Source organism: Arvicanthis niloticus, chromosome 3, assembly GCF_011762505.2.
Source record: "Arvicanthis niloticus isolate mArvNil1 chromosome 3, mArvNil1.pat.X, whole genome shotgun sequence".
In the NCBI taxonomy this organism is placed as follows: Eukaryota; Metazoa; Chordata; class Mammalia; order Rodentia; family Muridae; genus Arvicanthis; species Arvicanthis niloticus.
Window position 1 is genome coordinate 127980556 of NC_047660.1, and position 19735 is coordinate 128000290.

The window sequence follows — 19735 nt, forward strand, 5'->3', positions numbered from 1 at the left end:
TATATGATGAAACTTTAAACCTGTAAACAAAGAGATAAAGACACACACACACACAAACACACATACACACACACACACACACACACACACACACACACACACAAAGGAAAGACAACCCATGCTCATTGGTCAGTAAAATTAACATTGTGAAAATGACCATTTCTCAGAAAGCTATTTACAGATTCAATGAAATCCCAACCAAAATCCCCATCTCATTCTTCACAAAAATAGAAGATGGAAAAATAAATAAATAAAAGATCCTAAAATTCATATGGAACCACAAATGATCCCAGAGAACCAAAACAATCCTAAGAAAAAAAGAACAATGCTGGAGGGTAACAGTTCCAGATGTTAAGATATATTACACAGCTGTGGTAACAAAAACAATATGATACTGGTATAAAAACTGACACAGAAGAACCAAACATGAGTACACAGCATTTCAGGCACTTAATAGTTTACAAAGATGCTAAAAGTATATGCTGGGGAAAAGCAAGCATCTTCAACAAACAGTGCAAGCATGAAGTTAGACCTGAACCTATCACTGTCAATGTTGGGAACTGGATTCGGGTCCTCCAAAGGAACAGTCAGTGCTCTTAACTGCTAAACCATCTATTCAATAACCAGTCAATATTCTATTTCTTGAGAGATGCCTACACTTGTGGTGGTCATTCAAATTTGTGTGTATGTGCGTGTGTGTGTGTGTGTGTGTGTGTGTGTGTGTGTGTGTGTATTACTTTTTTCTGTTTGTATTTATAGCTGTTCTACCTTGGTTTTGCTTTGTCAACTTGACACTATAGTCATCTGAGAGGGGGCAACCACAATTGAGAAAATGCCTCCATAAAATCAGGCTGTAGGCAAGCCTGTACATCATTTTCTTAATTCATGATTAATGTGGAAGGGCCCAGCCCATGGTGGATGGTACTGTCCTGCTTAGTCATCCTGGGCTCTACAACCAGGCTGAGCAAGCCATGAGGTGCAAGCCAGTAAGCAGCACCCCTCCATGGCCTCTGTATCAGCTCTTGCCTCCAGGTTCCTACCTTGCTTAAGTTCCTGCTGTCATGGCTTTTAATATGAACTGTTACATAAAAGTGTGACAGAAATAACCCTTTTCCTCCTTACATTGCTTCTGGTCATGGTGTTTTGACACAATGATAGTAATCTTAACTAAGACAACAGCTTTAAAAATTATGACAATAAAATGAATGGAAGTAAAAATTATTTCACAATTATCAAATAAGTATCATTTTATTCTTAGGGAAAATATTTTGAAAGACATTCTAGGCTCTTTTGGCTGAGGCAGACTCCTGCTGGTCTGCTCCTGTGACAACACAATATCCTGAGCCATCCTACAGGAACCACTGCACTCAGAGCAGCAGGATTTCAGGATCCCAGAGGCAGCCTGAGTATCAGGAGTTCTTCCACCCAGGAGCTCAGGATCACAGTATCACAGAGACATTTGGACTCTGAGAAGTTCTAACACAAGCAAGAGAACTGGAAACACAGGCTCCAGTCAGAGACAGTGAGTGCAGGTAGCACTAGAGTTAGTCAGATGGTGAAAGGCAAGTACGAGAACATAAGGAAGAGAAACCAACGTTACCTGGCATCATCACAACCCAGTTCTCCCACCATAGCAAGTCCTGGACACCCGATCACACTGGAAAAGCAGGATTCAGAATTAAAATCACTTCTCACAATAATGATAGAGGACATTAAGAAGGACATAAATAACTCCCTTAAAGAAGTACAAGAGAACACAGGTAAACAGGTAGAAGCCCTTAAAGAGGAAACACAAAAATCCCTTAAAGAATTCTAAGAAAACACAACCAAACAGGTAAAGGAATTAAACAAAACCATTCAGGATCTAAAAATGGAAGTAGAAACAATAAAGAAATCTCAAAGGGAGACAACCCTGGAGATAGAAAACCTAGGAAAGAGATCAGGAGTCATAAACGCAAGCATCACCAACAGAATACAAGAGATAGAAGAGAGAATCTCAGGTGCAGAAGATACCATGGAAAACATTGACACAACTGTCAAAAAATGCAAAATGCAAAAAGCTCCTAACCCAAAACATCCAGGAAATCCAGGACACAATGAGAAGACCAAACCTAAGGATAATAGGTATAGATGAGAGTGAAGATTCCAAAGATACAACTCACAGACCACATGAAGCTCAAGAAGAAGGAAGACTAAAGTGTGGGTGCTTCAGTCCTTCTTAGAAAGAGTAACAAAATATTTATGGGAGCAAATATGGAGACAAAGTGTGGGACAGAAACTGAAGAAGGGGTCGTCTGAAGACTGTCTCACCAGGGTACCCATCCCATGTGCAGTCACCAAAAGTAGACACTGATGTGGATGCCAGGAAGTGCATGTTGACAGGAGCCTGATATAGCTGTCTCCTTAGAGGTCTGTCAGAACCTGACATATACAGAGGTGGATGCTCACAGGTAACCATTGAACTGATCATGGGGCTCCCAATGGAGGAATGAGAGAAGACTGAAGAAGCTGAAAGGGTTTGTGGCCCCATGGGGAGAGCAACAATACCAACCAACCAGAGCTCCCAGAGTCTAAACCACCAGCCTGGAAGCACATAGGGAGAGACCCAAGGCTCCAGCTGTATATGTAGGGAAGGATGGCCTTGTTGGGCATAGGTGGGAGAGGAAATCCTTGGTCTAGTGAAGGCTGGATGCCCCAGTGTGGGGCAATTCATGGGTGGGCAGGTGGGAGTGGGTGGGTGGGGGCACATCCTCAATGAAACAGGAGGAGGGGGCATGGGATAGAGGGTTTCTAGGTGGGGGAAAATGGGGAAAGAAGATCACATCTGAAATGTAAATAAAATATCCAATAAAAAATAAAAGAAAGATATTCTAGGCCAGTAACTTCCAGGAAACACACACACACACACAGAGCCCAATATCATAAGCAATGTATTAGCAAAAGCTAAATGCCTTTGAAAGAGGAACTCTTGCTTCTGTGAACAGAGGTTCCATTGCCACACTGAATAACAGGTGTATCTATTTTCTACCCGTTCAAATAAAAGATATCATCTGATGTTATCATAACCAACAGAAAGTGGCTTTGTTAAATACACATAATTGCCTCACATATTTAACAAATATTTCCTGAGTGTTCATTGCCAATGAGATCTGCTATAAGCATTAGGAGGACACAGGGAACAGACAAAACTCCCTGACCGTATGGAGCTTGTCTGTCAGCTAAACAAAGACAGTAAGTAAAATTCAGTTTGTTCAAAAAAAAGGGGGGGGGGGATGAAAATGGGAGCAAGTTACGAAGGCCAGGAACACCAAGTGAACACCATGTGAGCACCACTGTAACAGTCCTGGTTTTCCCAAGTGACCACTCACAGCATCAGAGATTGCTGTGACATAACTTTAACTTGATTGGGCTAGCCACCCTATCCCAGATGATACAAGTACTGGGCTAAAAGTAGGAAGACCAGTTTGGGAGGCTATTTGATAATCTCGACAAAAGCCTCTGCAGCCGCCTGGAAACAGGTAGTAGCTGGAATTGTAACACAAGATCAGATCCAGACATGTTTCTGTTTTGCTGGTGAGTTAGATATGAGCAATAACAGAAAGGAAGCAGCCAACTTCATCCGACGGTTTATTCCATCAATATTTATTTATTTATTCATTTATTTATTGCCACAAAGTGGACTAGTCTGGTGGTTTCAGTATGCCCTGCCTTATGCAGGCCGAATTGGTAAACTCCAGACTCAGTGAGAGGTCCTTTCTCAAAACAGTAAGGTAACAAATGATTGGAAAAGGCCCACATGTAGAAACAAGCAAATACAAACACAAAGACATACATATGTGCAGGCGATTGCACACACACACCTGATATCTCCTTGCCCAACCCTTGGGCTGAACTGAGAAGAGACTCTGGGGGATGGGGCTTACCCTATATATGTGAAAGCAAAATATTAAACTTGGGGCCTTGATCAGAGAACTTTGTCTTGGCCTCCATTCCCCTTTCATTCCCAGCCTTCCTCTCAGGTGAACCCAGTACCCGTAGCCGCTGGCAGCTACAATTAACCGTACCATGGCATTTGTAGCATAGGCTGACACCACCAATTTGTATTCATGTCTCTAAAGGGTTTCCAGATATCTGCTGTAGGCATCAGAATGGATCTTACGGAGCATGCAGTTTCTATCAGAGGAAGGAAAAAAGTATGTGCTATGTCCCAAATGGTGCCTGCAAAGCAGCTGGTATGAAATGGCCCTTTATTTCTCTCTGCCTATTACCGGGGAAGTCCACAAAAACCAAGAATCTGTGTGTGTTCCATGTTGATTCAAGTAGGGTTACAATCCTTTTGTTGTTGTTGTTGTTGTTGAGTCTAGCATAGTACCTTGGCTTTTGTGGGTGCCAAACAAACACGATAATATTTAACAAAGATCTATCCCAGCCCAAGCAAGAAACAATGTACAAATGAAAACGCGTCGCATCTAGGAAGCCAGGCAGGGAGGATAACCAGTGGCAGAAAACCAAGCCTTAATGTTGAAAAAGCCTTTCCCAGGAACCTTCAACTAACTGTATACCTAAATAGGGCACAGCAGCTAAAGTAGAGGTCTCAGCGACTGGCCATCCTTCTGCAGCTGTGGTCCAACCAAAGCCAACTTTACTTGGGGCCGTTTTCATAGCCAGGCAGATGACAGAAGCGAGGTAAACCGAGACTCTAGAGGTCTCCAGGTCGGGACTGGACTCGGGCTGGGAGGGAAAGGAACCTTGTTCTGAGGCGTGGTCTCTCCCCTAAACCGCCCACCACACCGCCCACCTCAGCTTCCTGTCTGGGCCCGGCAGCCTCACCCCTAAGCCGTCCACCAGCCCGTAGCTCTGTTCTGCGGCTAGCAAGTTTGTTTCCAAGGAACTAAAACAGCTCTTTAAACCAACCCGCTCGCCAGCGGGGTTGCTCCCGTACGCAGGCGCACCGAGGTGAGGCATGCCGGGAAGTGTAGTTTTCCCGGCCCAGCAGGGCCCTCCTCATGGGGAGGGACCCTGGCCGGAATCCCTCAGAGCTCCGGAAAACGCGAGGGCACGTGACCCGGATGACGCCAAGCTCCATTGTGCTCCCAGCAGAGCACGCTGGGAAACGTAGTTGCTGTCCTCTCCTCACTCGTGTTGGCTTTGCCTTGATTACTAAGCGCACCGTGCAGGAAGCGAGAAGAGACCAAGATCAGATGTTTTCAGTTCTTGGAGGACCAGAGGATCAAATAACGTCTGAACTATGAGAAACTAACAAATTTTTGTTAATGAGCACAAGAATGTAAAAATCAGCTCGTTCTTGTCAAAAGAATCCACTCGATCCTCTTTCATGATGATCAGGTAGAGAGTAAGCCACACAAAAGCTACTCTCTAGTCTCTTCAGCATAATTTATGACACCTTGTTGACAGGTAAATGAAGACGGAGGAGAGGGAGGAAGGAAGGGAAGGTGAATAAAAGGTGTCATGTTTCTCAGTTTTGCCTTAACTAGAGTGAAGAACTTGATATTCAACTTCACTTGGCAATTAAAGCTCTTCCTTCTGGCTGCAGGTGTCAGCTCTCTAATAAACCTAGTCAAGTCTGAGAGTTCTCACTTACTTAGTCTTGACAGAAACACTATTCTGAATCTTGTCATGACTGAGGCCTCCTGAGCTGGGGAGAATGCTTGCCCATCAAGTCACAGCTGTGAAGACATAAGGCTGTGAATGACCCATGAAAAGAAATGCCTTAGTTCAAATAAAACTTTAAAAATAAAAATAAAAACGCATTTTTAAAGCATCAGTGCAAAAAAAAAAAAAAAAAAAAAGCTGGTAATTTTCAGTGTATATTTGATTTCTCTTCCAGTCACCAAGATTTTTTTTCTGTGAAACAGATGAAGGACACATGTATACACCCCACAGAAAACCCTTAGGCTTTGCTGAGATGAGAAAATTCACATTCTCAAGTCTCCCTATTAGGCAGTAGTCAAAGAGCTAAATTAAAGAAATTTGGTGCCTTTCACGTCTTGTGTCTATCACCTGGCAAGTAAGAATTTAAGTGAAACAATTGCAAAGTCATAGAAATGGATTAAATGGACTTAAGCTATTTGAATACAGGAATCTTGCCACATTAAAGGTTTGGAAAAATTATTTATTACCCCCCACTTTGTGTGTGAGGGGCAGGAAGTGGTGTTTTCTTATAGAGAAATCAGAGGACAAGTCAATCCTTTCCTTCAACCACCTGGGACCTGAGAATTGAACTCAAGTCATTGGGCTTTGCAGCCAAAGTGCTGAGCCATCTAGCTAACCCTGACTAGGTACAATGCCTGGTACATGCAGGCGTGGAAAGTTCCTTAAAGTGAGTGGATAACCTGGTGAGTTTTCCTAACAACAGTTTCACAATGGAATGAAACTACCGTTCTGTTCTTTTGACTACATAATCTTTTCTTGTAGGTCATGAGAAGCCATCTGCTTTCTTCCAGAGATACTGATCTGGCATCATTGCAGTCACAAAAATGGCAGCAAGGCTCCCTGCCACACTTTCTTCAGGTTGAGTTGTATTCTTTGGACAAAGAAATTGAGACCGTGGAAGAACAAGAATGGCAAACTCATCTGTCAGTCATCATTCATACAGGCTATCTAGATTTTTTTGGTGAGTATCAACACTGGGTGTAGAGAGACATTAGGACTTGGAGGAACCCTTGACTTAATAAACCAGTGAATCAGCCCTAGACTACAAATATAGATCAGTTAGTTGAACTGGCCAACAGTAATAGTGATCCTTACAAGGGCTTTGTCCCCTAGTTCCACCAATTAAGTTTGTGGTCAGGGAGGTTTTCATTTTGTTCTTAAAATTATGGTTATAGTAACATTGCTCCAGCTTTTTTACATTTTCTGAGACTGAAGTACTTCCTTAGTCTCAGTAGATTGACACATAGTAACTTAAAGGAAGAAACCAGGGTTTTGTGAAATGACTCAGCAGGTCAAAATGCCTTCTGCAAAGCCTGATGACCTGAGTTCAAACCCCAGGCCCCACTCAGTGGAAGGAAAGAACCAACTCCAGCAAGTTGTCTTCTGATGTCCACATGCACACTGTAGTTCATATGTGACCCTTCCCTGTATTTAAAGAAGATCAATTAATAAATGTATTAAAAAGGGAGGTACTCATATACATCAACTGCCTAATATTTCTGAATAAATAAAACACAGTGTCATTGTGAAGTCTTTTGGTTGTTTGCATATGATATTTAATTATTTTATTACTGGAAAGATATTTTTTTTCTCTATTCGATTTCTTTGTACCTTAATATGTCAGTTGAACATAGCTATATGCTTTGTTTTTTTTATTCCTCCTTTAGGATCACTGGTTGTGTTCATCTCTGCCAGAACTACAGTGCTTCTGGTTAGCATGGAGCAAAGTTGATTTTGAAATAAGGATGTGCATAAACATCGTTCCTAGTATTCATGAGAGACGTGGTCCCAGACCCTGACAAATATCAAAACATAGTGTTCAAGTACCTGTTATAGATAACATGTCCATACTTTCCCATATATTGTAAGTCTTCTTTAGACTACCTATAATACCACATGTAACTGAATGCTGTGTAAATCATTGTTGTGCTAGATTATTCAGGAAATAATGACACAAGGTCTATAAATATTTATTCCAGGTATATTTCTAAATCTGTAGGTGTGGAACCCATTTCATTGTTCCATTGGCCATGCAGAAGGCCAAATATATAATCTTTTAGCTTTGTTCTTTTCCAATTTATGTGCCTGTGTTATTTTATCAGTGGATACTGCTGATAAAAATTATTCATGGCTTAAGGTCAGTTATTTCATCTTGGTCAAGCTTCAAAAATGACTTAGATAGTTTGATCAGGCTGGCCCTTCTTGTCCTGGGACTACTTTATTCCTGCCCATTTTGATAAAATTGCCTTTAACAACATCAACATGTTGGCAGCCAAAATACATGGCTTGAAACTTAAAATGGACCCCCAGACAAAAGCCATTAATTTAACAGGCTGACAGTCAATGACGGGTAAGATTCTGCACAGAGCCTTACCAACCTAAGACATAGTGCATTGCTTTGGATAATACATTTTTAATGATGGTATTAAAGGAAGGCATTCTTGTTAGAACAACCTAAGACATACACAGGCTTGTTTATGAGATTAAAAAGGGGGAGATGTAGAGAGCTTTTGGTGTTGCTTCTAGGAAATTGGCAAGAATATTTGACATTGGTCTGGGACAAAGAAATAGGCTCAAGGAAAATACAGCTGAGGAATGTATTTCTTGTGACTTGATCATCTTGATAAGTCCCTGAATATGGACTTTTATGCCTTGTTTGTTCCTTGACCAAGAACTGACCCTATTCTTTCCATATACTTAGAATGGTATAAAAGCAGCTTGGGAAAAAATGAACTTGCTTCAGTGCTTGCTGGAATCATGCTATAGTGTTGTCTAATTGTCTGTTTTCTTTCATCATCACTCCTTCCCTTGAGACCCTGTTGACTGACTGAATGGGCTTGGTCACCTGTGTTAGTTTCTTTATCACTCTCAAGAAATTTTCAAACAATTGGTTGATGCCTACAAAAATTCCCTAGAACTTTGGTAGTGATTATGTTACATCTATATACCAAATTGAGAAGAATTTAATCTTAACATTGAATTTTTCCATCATGTGCATGATATACCTGTCCTCTTGAAGTCATCTTTGAATTCTAAAATCAGTGATTTTTAGTTTTCAACATATACTCTCTTCTCTTAGATTTATATCTAAACTTTTATTTTAAAGCATTTTTTCATTTCTAATTCAATGGTTGCTAATCAGAGAAAAAGCAACATATTTTATAACTTTTTGCTTTGTGGCTTTCCCAAACTCCTTTACCAGTATTAGGGATTTTATATTCTTTGGGATTTTCTATGTTATAGAATTTTGTAATATGCAGCTATTCTCTTCTGCTTGTATTTTATTCCCACCCCCGCTCCCCTTTCCCAAGTGCAAGGATTTAGTGAGCCAGCTAGGATCTTGGCTGTGTTGCTGAAAAACAGCAATGGAAAGATTCTTTTGCAGGAATGTTTTGTATTTACATGTGGCTCCTGGGACCCTATCCCAAGTTAATTCTGATTGGTGAATAAAGATGCTGACAGCCAATAGTTGGGCAGAAGAGCTATAGGTGGGGTTGAGGTTTGGGGAATTGGAGAAAAAGGGAGAGAGAAACCTTCAATGAAGAAGAGCAATATGCAGAGGGAAGAAGGAGAGCTGCCATGGGTTAATGGACAGAAGAACATGGTCCAGAGGACTGCCCGACTGGGTTAAGAGCAGCCCAGATGAAATATAATAAATAGTAAGTGATAACTTGGAGTTATTGATAGGAAAGAAGATTCTAACAGCATGGAGGGTAGGCAGCTGCCCAGCTATTGTGCTGCCTAGGCTATTTAAAAATATAAAGGCTGTGTGTGTCTTTTATCCAGGAGCATACATGGTCTAAGGCAGGTAGAAACTACAGGCCCGGATTTTTAATATTTTTTACTACAAATCTTATTTGTCACTGGTCTGATTAGGGGTCTATCTATCATTGTTATGCTTCATCACCTACTAAATAATGAGAAAAAGTATATATTTATTCATGAGAGATCAAGCAGTTCCCAGACCCTCACAGATATCAAAAACACAAAAATGTTCAAGTCCCTGTTATATTGTATACCAAGTCACTGTTATACTTTTATATAAACTATTTACATTCTCTCATGTATATGTCTATTTTGAGACCAACTCTCACTAAGTGGCTAAGCTGGCTTGTTGGCCTGTTGGTTTAAATTTGGTGGTCTGGCTGAATATAGCAATTCAACTTTGTCTTTTAGGTTTCACAGCTTAATGAAGAACAGATTTTTAAAAAGCATTTCCATATAATAGTCTAAATTTCTTTGGCGTCTGTTGTAATGTTTCTCTGTTCATTTCTGATTTCATTAATTTTGGTCATTCCTTTCTTTCTTTTGGTTAATTGGGCCAAGGATCTGTCAATCTTGTTTATCTTCTTATTTATATCCATATATGTGCAGAACAACAAGTAAATGAGAAAAGGAGCCATGATTTTGAAAGAGAACAAGGATGAGTATATGGGACAGTTTGGAGTGAGAAATGATGTAATAATTACAATCTCAAAAAATAAAATAAAGAATAAAGATATATTATACGAAATTCTCAAAGAATAAATGAAAATTGTTGGGGGTTGGTCTGGTGCTGCTATGTATTCAAATGCTAAATACTGGCCCCCAAGATCTGCTTGCAGTCCCAGGAGCACATTCTCATGTACAAGAAGTGATGCTGTGTAAACTTTGCTTGCCAATCTTCTCTGACTGGTTAAATTAAAAATAAATAAATAAATAAATAAATAAATAAATAAACTATAGCCAATTGCTGGGGAGAAAAGAGGTAGGCAGACCAGGCTGGGGGTCGCAGGTAGGGACCGTGAGGAGAGAGGAAGAAGGAGGAAGAAGGAGAGAAAGAAGAAAGAAGTCTAAGAGAACAGGAGGTCTCTATTAGACATGATGAACCAGGAGTACATGGTGGAGAAAAATGCCCTCTAAGGACAAACTGCTGGAGTAGAAATAACCTCACACAGCAAATACTTGGGGAACTCAGCAGGGAATAGACAGTTTAATGCAGAAAAATAGATTAAGGATAATTTGCCCAGTAATTATACTGAAGCTGATTAAATAAATGCAGTAGGTCTCAGTCTCAATTATTGGGGTGGGGGAGTGGCTGGCTGGGTCAAATTGAGAACTGATAGAGTATTAAACACTTAAAGCAACAACAACAACAAAAAAACAGTATGTAAATTTTTTTTTAAGTGCATCATAGTAGTAACTACAATGTTAGTTGAAATGGTTTTTGTCCTTCCAGGCACTAATCCTGGCCTCATGCAAGCTAGTCAGTCCTCTACCACTAAGCCCCTTCATATGCTAGGTTTTTGGACCAGCTCTTCATGAGTTGCCCAGGCTGGTTTGCACTTAAGAACCTTCTGTTTCTGCCTCCCAACACGCTGGTGTAATACATGGGTTATATCAAATAATGGTACAAGTGTTGAAATATAATATTGATAAAATCGTTATTTAGAATTCAATGCTTGAGTAAATTTTATCATATCTGCAATATGATTTATTTGTAAAATTAAATTGTCTTCTTTGTGAAATAATATTAATAATTAAAAAAACTGTTACAGTTCAACCCTGCAGGTCTTCTGTGTTTCTCTTGATGGTTGGATTATTTTTGGTTGGCTGATTATTTTGTTTTAACTTTTGATTTTGTTTTGTTGGTTTGTTTTCTTTGATATAGTTTCACCATGTAACTTCTGTTAGTGTGGAGCTCTCTATGTTAATCAAGCTCTCCTTGAACACACAGAGATCCACCTGCCTCTGTTTCCTGAATGCTGATATTAAAGGCATGTGCCATCACTCCCAACTATGTCTCTCTCAAAATCACATGAAATTATTCGAACGTTCATATGTATCTTGAATAATTGGTTTGATAAGTTAATTGTAGCTAGTGAAATGAGCAAAGTATTCCTGAATTAAAATGAGCTAAAAGATTAATCCAGCTCTTCAAAAGTCAAGATTCCAATATAAACTACGGACCAATGCTATGGGAATGTGTCTCATCCACTGTGTGTGGCAAGGCACTCAGCACTCAGGAGGCTGAGAGAGAAAGGGTCAGAAGTTCCCAGACATCTTTTGTTATGTAGAAAATTTAAGACCAACCTGGGCTACATGAGGCTCTGTTAAAAAATAATGCCTCATCAAAAATGTAAAAAATTATAGGTGGGTGAAAAAATGGGAAATGAAAATATTTCTCCTTGACATTAAATTTAAAACAATTCGTTTATCTTGGAATATGTCCTTTCATTTTAAAGGTTCTTTGATTCCTGTTTAGATCTCATCTAGTTTATATAGTACCTTAGTGTATGTCATTAGTAATACATGCACATAATATAATATATATATTTTAGGGATATATGTACATATATATGTACATATATCCCTAAAATATTTACATTGAATTGGAGATGTGACTTGTTTAGCTTGATGAAAGAATTACAGATTACTGAAATCTTGGGAAACCCTTTAATAACATTATATTAAAAAGTGGAATCATTTTTCCTCTTTGCCTCAGCAATTACAAAATGTTCACATTCACATTATTATGTTCATTTCCCATATCAAGGTGCACAGAAGATTCAATAGTATAGTGAACTAACAAAGCATATTAACAATAAAATCAAATTTCTACATTATCTCTGAAGTGTATGTTGTCTCTTGAAATGTGTGAAAGTTGGTTGGCTTCATTTTCAATACCCACATATACTTCCTGGAAAGCACCTTGGCTGACAACAACTGTTCATGGAAAACTGTCTTTCTAACTATGGTACTACCTGGAAAAACTATTCTTGATTTAAAAAAAGCATTTGGACAAGTTCAGATGGAATACTCTCATACTACAATGAAAAACAAAGCAAAACAGGTTCTTATATTCCTTACTCTAAATTGCAGAGTTATGGACTATAAACACACATTATTATGAAAGAATAGTCCAGGCTCTACTACTTTTAGTTGTATTCTTTTGGTCAGATGTGATGATTAACCTTGATTTTCCATCTTGAGTTAGATTGAAAAATGCTTCAGGGATACTAATACTGTACACATCGAGGTGTATCCAGGAGGACACTTCTAGAGCGTATTCATTATCAAAGGAGAAGACAAGACACTACCACCAAATGTAGGTGGTCCCATCCCCTAAAGGATAGGAGCCCTGGGGAAATAAGGAGAAACCCCACTGCTACAGGCAGTTTTTCTCTTTGTTCCCCCTCCCACTTTGCCTCTCTGCTCCAAGATGTGAACCACTCTGGTCAGTTATACTCTTCCCATCTTGATGAACTGAAAATTCTAAAGTTGTGAATCTAAATCATTCCTTTAAGTTTTTTTTTTTTTTCCCTCAGGGGGTGGGGTGTTTGGTCATAGCAATGAATAGCTATCTGATACAGCAAGCTCATTAAACCTTTTGTGTCTTGATTTCCATATTTGCAACACAAAGTATTAAATAGGGCCTGCTTACCTGTTAAAGTTGCTTGCCATCCAAGCCTGAATCCCTGGGACTCAGTAGAAGAAAATTATCTAATTTCAACTTATTGTCCTCTGATTTCTCCATGAGGCTAATAACGGTATGAGTGTTCTGATGCCTGCAATAGCTAAGTAAAAAGTACTGTTTAAAGGACTGAGTAAATTAATAAAATCTTTGGCAATTATCCATAAGAAAACATCCATGTCTATATGACTTGTGAAAAAAAAAAAGCACTGGATGCCTTTCTTCTGTTCTGAGAGCAACCTTGGGAAAAATAGAGGCAGTTCCTGCCTTTGGCAGGCTTGTTTACCAGTTATAAAACATTTGTATTCTCTAGGATCAGAGAGCCATGCCTAAAATACATTCCATCACACATGTAATTATCTACCTGAACTAATGAGTGGTGTCCTCCTGTACTTGTGGGGACAGAAGAATTAGTGTTAATGTTTATGCTGGTTGCTGTACTACCATATAATTATGTCAGGATAAGTTGTTATCTTGCAGTTTGTGTAAAAATCTCAAACCTTATAATACAGTTCTTATATAAAAGACAAAAATTTACATAGAGATGTCTGCTAAATATTGATGTTGTCTATCACTATCAATATTATCTATTCAGCTTCAAAAATTGGTTATACTTCTAGGAATAAATATATCATTGAAAATCAGAAAGTTTGTTGGGAAAGCTGACTGCTAGTTGGACCATTGTTTATAATAATAAAAATTGGAATCAATCTGAATAATTATGGAATTAATCCTCACAATAATTCTGGCAAAATTATAAGAGATCAGTATTGGCTCAGAACCCCCCAAGACCAAATTCTCAGCACAGAGGAGATTTATTTTCCTCAGAGGAACAAATGGCAGGGAATAAAAGACAAAGACAGAAGATAGACGATGAAAGAGAAGGGAAAGGGAACATGGGAAAGAGGGAGGAGGGATATTTGTTCCAGAGGGGACAAAGGACTGCTTCTGGATAGAAAGGAAGCAGACATGGCACAAAAGAAAATGGCAGTTTATAAAGGTAGAGGGGAAAACCCTGTGTTAGGATGAGGTACTTAATTTTAATTGGGAATGTTGATTAGGTGAGCCAAAAGGGACTATTGATTTCTGGACTCCAATACTCTGATAGCTGGACATTAATAGCCTCAGGAGGAGGAAGTAGCCAAATAATGGACTAGAACTTGATGGCTAGCTTCAGGAATATAATCTAAGTTTTGGCAAGGCATAGGTAATAGGGGAGATGAGTGAGGCCTTCCAGAGCCATGTTTGGAAAGCAGCTCAAGCTGGACAGAGTCTCTTCAAAAATTACTCTAACAGTGTTATACACAGCATTTATTCTTATACAATGTCTACAGATCAGCTGGAATAGGCTTTCCTTGCTCCATTTTCTTAAGTAACACTTTCCTCTGAGGTTGAAGTATTCTATCCTGTACAGAAACTCCTTAAGCAGGAAGGTAAACAAAAGTGCTTCAGGAAATCCCTGAAACTGACCAGATTCACTAGGCTACTCTTTGCCAGAGTGAATAAAAAAATAACTGAGCATCCATCTCAGAGATGATAGAGCCAAGATGCAAAGAAGATTCTGAAATCTGGAAGGAGAGACCAGCAGAGCTGCCTGAAAGCTGTGCAGGAAGCTTTTGTGAGCTGTTACTCATGCTTGGGGTGTGGGGGAGGGTGTTGGTGATGCAGCTGTATTGAGTCATTTCTATGCCTGTAAGTAACCCCTCACCCATAAAACTCATTTGTTCACCAATTTGAACTTTAGTGGTATCAGTACTTTGGTCTGTTTTGAGCTCCCTATCTGGGTGAGTAATCTTCCCCCACCCAAAAAAAAAATTGTCATATAACATGTTATCCTATCTGTGTCCAAGAAAAGGAGGGAGTAACTTTCATGAGGCAAACATCTCCTAGCAGCAATAGGAAAGCAATAAGAGAAGCCAGAACTCACAGGCAGAATTCAAACATGTTTGTATCACATTGAATGAGACCTTCACATTGCCATAGAGCACAGAATAATAATATTGAGACCACGCATAAGCTATGGTAAGAGTATAAGATACATCATAGGATATAATAAATTAGAATGGATAAGTAAATATTCCATAAACATCAATAAGAAGCTGGTGAGCTACTTATAATTCACACTTAAGCAGCCATCAAAAAGAGGTGTCTGATCTAAAAATCACAACACATGAATGAAAAGAACAAGTGATAACATGATGATCTACTTCGTCTAAAAGGAAGACATCTGAGTACATGTATTTTAGATAGGCAGTGCAAAGATAAATACATGGACAGTAGATGGTATCTCCCAGAACTCAACTTGTAGAGTAATAAATACCATCTTATATATTATGTACTTTTGCATTACCGGAAAAGTGTAATCAAATTACAAGAAAATAATGTGGATAGTCATAGAAAATAATATTTCATTAGTTTCATATATATCCAGACTCTGTGTCCTTTATATAGGACAAGAATTATAAAAGGTCTGAGATATGTTTTTAACCTATCAGTGAAGCACAGTATTGGCACAAGACACGCCAAGTCCAAGTTTTCAACACAAAGGAGACTTATTTTCCCCAAAGGAACAATGGTCAGGGAATAAAAGACCAAGACAGAAGATAGAAGATGAAGGAGAAAGAGGAAAGGAACAAGAGAAAAGGAATATTTGTTCCTGGGGGACAAAGGGCTGCCTCTGGATAGAAACAGGCATGACCCTTAGGCAAACAGCGGTCTATAAAAGTAAAAGGGGAAACCCTGAGTTAGGATGAGGTATTTAATATTGATTAAACATGTTAATTAGGGTAGCCACAAAGGGACTTTTGATTGTTAGACATCAATACTTTGGTAGTTGGACCTTGTTAGCCTCAGGAGGAAGAAAAGGCCAAATAAGGGAACAGACCTTTAGGAATGGATAGCTTTAGGAATGTAATCTAAGGGTTTTTAGCAAGAATACTAACACTTATGTCTTGCTAAAAACAAGTCTTAGCAAGGAAAGGCACACCAACTGGTTCTCCAATGCAAATGGTCTGCCATAAAGACACACACACACACACACACACACACACACACACACACATACACACACACTATACAGACTCAGAAGATTGTATTTATGCATTTAGGAATATATATGTATCTGTATATACATATATGCATGTTATGACAAGTAATGAAAATAAAGCCCATGAATTTGAAAGACAACAAGGAGCAGTAGTATATGGGAAGGTTTAGATGGATAAAAGGGAAGGGAGACATGATGCAATTATATTAAAACCTAAATAAATAAAGAAAAATCATTTTTAAAAAAAACCCAAATACTTTAAAATGGCAGTGCTGTGTTTATTCTGCAGGCACTGTGGAGTTCATGACTCAGTCAGTTCAAGATCTGTCACTTCAAAGCTTTATTCTGCTTCCGAAGTGATCTGCTTCTTTCCCTGTACTCTGGACTGCAGGCAAATGCCGAATCCGCCTGTGTATGTTGGCTGGGTAAAAATATTCCTATGGTGTTTGATGGTTTTCTGGTGTCTTAGCATGGAGTTTAGATGTGGTGTTTTCCGTGGTAAAGTTTCTCCTTTGCGTTTAGGTGTGGTGGCATATGCCTCTAAACACCTGGGAGGTGGGGAGGCAGGAGGATCAGGCTTTAAATCCTCCTCAGCTAAACAGTTATTTTTGGCCATCTGGGCTACAGGAGACACCCCAGGAACACACACCCCAACAAAATGAAACAAAATTTCCATTTTGTCACTTTCAGTAGTTTCTATTTCTCATCTGGTAACTTCTATGTTTCTACTCAACTCAAGTATGTTCACCTTTATTTCATGGATTGTGGCTATAATTGCTGTTTTCAGAGTTTCTATATGTTTTTTTTTCCAATAATCAGATTAGAAACTAACTATGAGCCTATGAGTCAGATCCAACCTGCAATCTGTTTTTGAATAGCTTGCAAAAAAGGAATTTCCCCCACAATTAAAAGAGTTAGGAAATCCCACGGGCAAGCACCAATTCCTGATACTATTAATATTACTCTGTTGTGCTTGCAAAGAGGAGCCTAGTATCACTGTTCTCTGAGAGGTTCCACCCGACAGCTGACTGAAACAGATGCAGACCCATAGCCAAACACTGGACAGAAATTGGGAGTCTTAGGGGAGAGTTGGGGAAGGATTGAGGGCCCTGGAGGGGATAGGAGCTCCACAGTCAACTAACCTGGACCCTTAGGGCTCTCAGAGACTGAACCACTAGCCAAAGAGCGAGCATACATGGGCTGGACCTAGACCCTGTCCCTCATACATATGTAGCAGATGTGTAGCTTGGTCTTCATGTGTATCCCCTAACAACTGGTGTGGGGGCTGCCCCTAAATCTGTTCCCTGACTGTATATCTCATTTCTGTAACTAGGCTGCCTTGTCTGGCCTCAGTGAAAGAGGATGCACCTAGCCCTGCAGAGATTTGGATGTGCCAGGTTTGGGGGATAGCAATAAATAAATAAATAAATAAATAAATAGGAAAAAGTTTGAATATTTTGTGATGCATGCAATTCAGAATTTTGTTTCCATAAATGGAATCCTATTAAAAATATAGCCATGATTGTTTATTTACATGTAATGTATGACATTTTGAACTGCAGTAACAGCTAAGTCGTTGTGACAGAGAGCATATGTCCCACGTACCCTAAAATACCCCTTCCATTTGGCTGTTTACAGAAAAGCCTTCCTCTGCATCTGGGTTATCTCAGTCTCTGCATCTGTTGGGTGCTTTTTGTCTTAAGAACTGATCATATTTTTTGTGGTTTGTATGTTGGCTAATTTTGGATTCATCTAGGACATTAAGGGTGTTATTTGATGGGACTTTAGACCTTGTTAAAGTTGTTTCAGAAACACTGCTCAGTTTTGTTTTAACAATAAACCAGAAGTAGTTTCACACCTCACGAGATACCTCAGATTCCCTGAGCTAAGCTGCTTTGCATTTACCCCTGTAAGCATCACTCAGAAGCCAGCCTGGAACTGTATTAGGGGATGTGCTTGGGAGTTCTCACTGGCAACTCAGCAGGCCCAGGAGTCACCAAGGGTATAAGCCTCTGGTTAAATCTGTGACCTGTTATTTAGTTTCAGCATTCCTTTGGGAATTATCTAGATTATGTTAATTGAGGTAATTCCATGGGTCAGGATCCTCAACTGGAGAAAAAAAAAAGAAAGTGAGCCAAGCACAGAAATTCAGTGTATTCTGTTTCCTGACTATGCACCAGCTTCCTCTGGTTCCTGCTGCCTTTTCTTGAAAAGGTGAGCCTTCCCTCATTTAAGTTGGGTTTTTAATAGTCATAGGAGGCAGATGGAGGGAGGGAACTGGGTAAGAGAGGAGATGAGGAAAGGAATGGGGGGCGGGGGGGGGGGGGGACTCAGGCAGCAGAGAGGACCAGAACCCAGGAGATTGACTGGAAATCAGTGGATAGCTAGGGTGAAGAGTTGAGGGTGGTGGCATTTTTTAGGACTTGCCAGAGACCTGGGAATGGGGGAAGCTCTCAGGAGTCAATTCAGGTAACCTTCTCGAGAACCATAGCAGTAGAGATTTGGAACCTGAAGTAGCTACCTCCTGTATAGCCATGCAAGATGCCTAGTTGAGGAATAAGGACACCAATCCACTCACAAAACTTTAAACCCCAAATTTGTCCTGTCTTCAAGAAATGCAGGGACAAAGATGGAGCAGAGACCGAGGAAATGGCAGCTGATAACTGGCACAACTAGAAACCCATTCCGTGGGCAAGCACCAATCCCTGACACTATTAATGATACTCATTATGCTTGCAGACAGGAGCCTAGCACAACTGGCTTCTGAGAGGTTCCTCCCAGCAGTTAGTTGAACAGATGCAGACACCCACAGCCACACATTGGACAGAGATTGGAGAGTGTTTTGGAGTTGAGGGAAGGATTAAGGGCCCCAGAGAGGACAGGAACTCTACAGGAAAACCAACAGAGTCAACTGACCTGGACCCTTGGGGGCTCTCAGAGACTGACTCACCAAATCAAACAACATACATGGGCTGGACCTAGGCTGTTGGGAGCCGCAGTGATTTGCCATTCCAAGATGGCGTGGACATCCTGTCCTCCCACTTGTAAACAACTGACTGCGCAGTTGCAAAAGGCAAAAGGCGCGCCAAAGTCACTGGCCAATCCCGAGGCATAATATTGGGTGGTGAGCGAACAGCCAATCAGAAGTGAATACGTCACTCTAGGGTGTATTTAAGCTAGGCCCCTTCTGCGTCTCAGCCCTTCCGCATCTTTCCACTTTACTGTGACAAGAAGTAAAGTCCTCGTTTTGCAGTAACTACCCGAATACTGTCTCTCGTGTTTCTCTTCCACGGGCGTGGGGCGACACGGGAGGTGCGCATAATATCTGGCGCTGAGAACCCGGGAATTTCAAGGTGTTGCGGAAGGCCCCCGAGACTCGAGGAGGGTTAAAAGACTGCAGGTTTCGAGGTACACCTTTGGAAGATATGCCTGGGGTGGCGTTTGTGGCAAGCAGATTTAAACTCACCGCTGCCGCTCCACTAGCTAGCCTCTTGCTTACATTTGCATTTGTTTTTAACTTATGTGTGTTGTGAGAAAAGGGGCCACTCTAGCATACCAGAACC

At 40.1% G+C, this 19735-nt stretch overlaps 1 protein-coding gene and 1 long non-coding RNA gene across 11 annotated transcripts in view; one reads left to right on the forward strand and one right to left on the reverse strand.

Moving 5' to 3' along the window:
• Positions 1-5052, reverse strand: part of Ccdc150 (coiled-coil domain containing 150) — a 102271-nt gene extending 97219 nt beyond the window's left edge. For 8 of the 10 annotated variants that reach the window (XR_013109539.1, XR_013109536.1, XR_013109535.1 and 5 more), the window contains exon 1: positions 4831-5052. The gene's annotated coding sequence lies outside the window, so the exon portion shown is untranslated. Of the gene's footprint in view, positions 1-4562; positions 4697-4830 lie in introns of those variants that run through there. The other 2 variants (XR_013109538.1, XR_013109537.1) reach the window with 2 other exon arrangements.
• On the forward strand, positions 5007-11063 carry LOC143441829 (uncharacterized). The gene is made up of 3 exons (XR_013109543.1): positions 5007-5415; positions 6436-6634; positions 7341-11063. It is a non-coding gene; the product is annotated as an uncharacterized LOC143441829 (long non-coding RNA).
• Positions 11064-19735: the final 8672 nt, after the last annotated feature.